This window comes from Rhea americana, unplaced genomic scaffold (assembly GCF_003343005.1).
Source record: "Rhea americana isolate MKP2758 unplaced genomic scaffold, rheAme1 scaffold_31, whole genome shotgun sequence".
Lineage (NCBI taxonomy): Eukaryota > Metazoa > Chordata > Aves > Rheiformes > Rheidae > Rhea > Rhea americana.
The window spans coordinates 7084853-7090157 of NW_028186435.1; positions in this window are offsets into that span (position 1 = coordinate 7084853).

Consider the following 5305-nt stretch of genomic DNA (forward strand, 5'->3'; position numbering starts at 1 on the left):
TAAAGCCTGAGATTTAACAGTCTTACAGACTTAAATAGCACCATTTTAAGGGAGCAATAAGTGTGCAGAGGCAAGAAAAGGTCTGAAAGCCAATGACACATACTGTGTTTTTGCTATTGTACTGGTGTAGAGCTCACTGAGCTAACATTTTTTTCACTTAGCCGTTCTTTTKTTTTTTAAGCAGTACATAAAGAAAAAGACTTCTTGATTTGTGTTTATTTGTTCAAATTAAGAGTAATCACACTGCAAGAGCTTCACATGCATGTACCATAAATTCAACACCAAAATGGAAACAAATGAGTGAACCCGTGTAGGATCACAGGATCATAATTCAGGTTGGAAAGGACCCCGAGAGGTCATCTAGTAAATACTGCTACCTCAGTTCATCTTCCTCAATTGCCTAGGAGGAGAAAGAAAAGGGTGTCACTTCAGTGTGTTCAGGAACTAACAAATCTGAGTTATGACAGATCATAGGACAAGTACAAGTTCCTGTACTGAGCATCAAAAAAAGTGTATATGTGAAAACAAGCAGCAGGATGCAACCTTGCATTAGACCAGAGTGCTCTTCAGAAGCCAACAGCTGGGTTCATTTCCTCCCAGGAAACAGATACTCCTGGGGTTCAGTATCTTCTCAGCTCACACAATATATGGGCTTGTTACAACAAGTTCAAAGAAATTCAGACCTACCCTGGTTGAATCACTGAGTCTTTGTTACACAGCAGCAAGTTTTCCACTGTGAAATGTACCTGATTTGCAGCATTCTGCCAGCTGTCCAAATCAACAGTATTTAACACGTCTGACGTTTTAAAATAGTTCCTATAACAGACACATTTGCCTTGAAAAGGTATTCCATAATTGTCTCCTCCAAGGCTTCTTGCTTGTTTCATTGAACCACATAGTCCTGGCCGTGACTAGGACGACGATTGTCTGATCCCAATACATAGCGTTCTTGCATTACATTCCTATGAAAATGTGGATTTCTACCTAACTGAACTCTTCCAAAACACATTTTGTATGGGAAGCCTTAGAACTCTTGAATCACATGTGTTCTCCTTCACACACTTCAGCATGACTAATGAAGTGATGACTCTGTACTATTTTCATCCCCAAGTACCATCTCAGCTACCCTGTAAGGAATGCAGAATGTTCAATTGCTAAAATAATAATCACTTCTGCAGCATATTACAGCTATTTGCACAGCACTTAACAAGTGTGATATGACACAAACTACTGCCTAGGCTCAAAACCATTTTTCAGAATTAAGAATTTCTATATGACTCGTTCACCATGACTTTTTTTTCCCCTGCAAGGTGCCAGAATGAGAATCTCCTTCTTTATGAGCCTACTTATGTATTTACAGCAACCTTGGATTTACTGAGGCAGTTTAGTAAGCCTTAGACACTTCTGCCTGGTCTGTTGCATTTGCCCAGCACCTCTGGATGTCTGCCATAAGCAGGTATTACACCCTTATAGTGCACAGTTGCATCCATACAGCTATGCACCAGTTCTCTCCTATCATTAAAGGATCCTGTGTCCATCTTTGCTGACAGACTGAGGGCTGCTTTTGCACCTTGTTGAACTGCGACAAATAGGAGCTTAGGAAAGCTGGCCAAAATGGTGTCTACCAGAAGAGTCCCCATTTTGGGTGCCCAGTTGCCCTTAAGCACCTGAAAAATGAAGACCTAGCAGATAACACTGCTCTGGATTTCTCTGAGCCTCGCTTTCTCCACATGTAACGTGGGAAGTCTTGCATGTGTCTTCTTTTGTCAGATGTTCATGTTATATTTTGCTCCTTCTCCATGCCTTAATGAACAATGAATATTTACCAATGCCTTCATGAGTACCTTCTTGGTAGTGTCGYTTCTGGAAGCCTCACTTGTTTTGTTATAGCCTATCCACACTTGGGTTACATGTCTGCTAAGGAATGGGTATGGAAACTGAGTTTACACTGAAAATGTACAGAACAGACTCAGAGGTATGAGCAAAATCCCCATTAATCTGAATGAAGGAGGGTTGAAAGTATTGTGAACTCTTTGCTAGCACATATGGTCTACTTTTCTTTAGAGCTCTCCAATGCACTTTGGAACATTTAATACTATGAATGTTAAAGCAGTTCCCACCTTAGATCATGGAGCAAGAACTTCTCTGGGTTGTCTCAGTGGAAATGCATTCAAAGAGACACTAACATGAAGTATGTCTCTTTGCATAGAACAAAATCATATCAGCCTGAGAAACTGCCAATTGTGCAGCATCAAATGTAAAAAGGGACTTCAGCAGCTCAGTTCACACATCTTTTCTAATGCTGCATATTAAAGCTGTGGATGACTCAGGCTGAGTGGGAGAACCAGACAGGTCTGAATCACCACCTTCCTTGTCTCTGAAGCACTATTATTTTCCCGTAAATAATTTCAAGTCTCAAGGCTATAGAAGCCCATTGGTGGTGATCACAAACCTTATAACCCAGACAGAGCCAGTGAAAATTCACAGCTGCTTCAGACAGCTGCTTGAAGACACTGATTTATGTAAAAGGAAATTAGTTAATTAATCTTAAAATCTTGGAACTTGAGAAGTATTTGGATAGATACTAAGTTCCACTTCATGATTTCACAGAAGTTGTGTATTATTCAGCTCTTTCCATTGTTGTTCAGACATACGCATTAAATGTTTGTGAAATGCAGCTGTGGAATCTGATAGTACAAATGTTTAAAAACAGTTTAAAAACAGAAAAGAACAGCTTTTTTTTAGGAAAGAAAGATGGTTTAAGTGTCCTGATGCATTATCGGGCTTGCCTGCATGTTTCTGTTGAGTTCAGTTGGGTCTAGAGAGAATCTTGTGCAATATATGAGAAGAATCTCAATACATCTGAAAAGTAAATTCACAGTTTTTATCTGTTAAGTGTCAATTGTATGGAAGACCACCAACTTTCTCTAYTTAACTTATCCCAACTGTTAACAAGTATTTGCACATCATATATGCTTGATTGATTCTTTTATACCTTTTATATATCTTTTGTTACTGAATTATTTCAATTTGCTAACTGGTTTAATAATAACAAAACTAAATAACTAAATAAATGTTAAACGAAAATACATAAGTAAAACCACAAGGATTTTGATTTTTGTATTCTCAAAATTTAATAAAGAAGAAACCACTATAGTTCTACAGAAAGCACCACAATATACATGAAATCCAACCGAGAAGACAGTTTTAAAATAAGCTTTGTAAACAATAGTATAAGAATTCTGTAGAAGAGATATTAAACTAATCAGAATTTCTCAATGTTGGTAATTTACCTATTCACATTGTACAATATAATGACCCAGAGCTGCCAAACTCAGTTGAAACATGTAATAGGAATAAAATTGCAATGTAACACTTTTATGAGTTGCCTGCTGGCTGCTTTCATTTACAGAATTTAGAAACAGCAAAAGGACGTATGAGCCCTTCATATTTTTGTATGTGTAACTTCATGCTTTATGCTAATAACTTATTTCAAGTTAAGCAAAATATTGAGAAAACAAAAATACTGTCTCTGTGAGAGAAAACTATGGGTTTTCTTGAAAGAAAACTATGGGTTTCTCCTTGAAAGAGGCTTCAGCAAACGCAAGAACAAAATGCCTGTTCTCTTGACGAGACTGATAGACTTAGATATGGAGAAATATAATGTATGGAACACCGGTGGCTTCACAGCTCTTCACATATACACAGCCCAGGGAACCACAGACCTGATCAGACTTATTTTCAAAGCAAAACACTTGGATGCTGCCTTAACCTTTCTTGCTTCTCACAAAAAAAAATTGCCCAGATTTGATAGTACTTAAAGCTAGAAGTGACTGGCAGGGCAAGTGTGTGGATTTGAGCACAGATTCTGTTTTCACATGTTTGTAGTCGCCTACACTGTGGTAACAGCAAGGCAGAAATTACTCGAAGGCAGATTGCCCTTCACTGTCTTCCCTCAAGCCGTCTGAGTGCTCACAGGGCCGGGCAAGCACAGCGCAGTGGCCTTATTTCACACAATTAATTGACGACGCATCTCCCCCTCTGCCCAGGGCGAAGCACTAAGGGGCATGCCCACCAAAGTCCCTGCAGCACATGAGGGTGAACACAGCGCCAGTGCAGCTGCAGCAATCCAGGTTTGGCAATGTAATGTGTTTAGATATTGACTAGGCTAACTGAAGTGCTCAGTGCTATGTGGCATTCACTCCACTGAATTCTGCAAAAGTACGTAAACCTGACTGGAAAACCCCCCCTATATATATATATATATATATATATAAATAAATATATATGTATATGTATATATAGTTAAAAAATTAAACTGACCAAAAAAAATAATTTTGAAGGGTGTAATAATTTCACTCCTTAGTTTTCAGTTCCCATTTTATATGCCCAATTGAAAATTTCTCAGAACAACGAACTTACATGTATCTTCATAGATTGTGCCTACAAAAGTAATACAAAGTATATAATCAATAAATAACCATCCGATGTTTATTTCTGTTCAGCTTTCACATGTCTCTATCATGTCCCTATAACTTGGCTACTTTCTTGGGGTTTATTATTATGTGCAGAGAAGCAAATAAGAAAGATAACCCATACTGGGARTATCACTTGAAAATAGCTGTGAATGTGATTGAGAGCCCCATTGCAACCTTGGTATTCTACAGAAAGATAATACTGCTGTTGTTATTTGACAAATGGATCTAGATTGTGTTTCAGTGGTCAGAAGCCAAAGAGTATCCACCTCCCTTGGTTCAGCGCTAATAGCGCATGGAAAGCAAAACATGTTTAACTTGTGGTGATCCTTTGAATGAAGAAGCTTATGTTGCAAAACAGTGGCAGGAAAAAAAAAACCCACCTCTTTATAAAATATAGGGAAAGAGTGATGGCTTCTAGTTCTGACTTTAATTTTCAAGCAATTGCAGGTTTTGCAGGTTTGCAAAACCCTGCCTGGTGTATTTCCAGGAACCTAACATAGAAAAGGTTTTTAATTTCTTTTCTCCTTCCCTTCCCTGCTCTTCCTCTCTCCAAGAAATTGGTAGAAAAAAATCAGTATGTAGAAGACCAAAATCTTTACTTTCACCCTTTAATTGGAATCAGAAAGCTTCATATTTCATATTCATATTTTCATATTCATATTTTTCCCTCTCATTTTAAGGGTAAGACAGACACCAGTGTAACTATGTGCTACTCACAGAGCTCTCTGCATTCAGACCAACTTAACCCAAGTACAGAGTCGGAGCAGGGCTTTGTCTCCGTTAAAAAAAAAAAAAAAAAAAAAAAACGAGAGAGAGAGAAAGAAAAG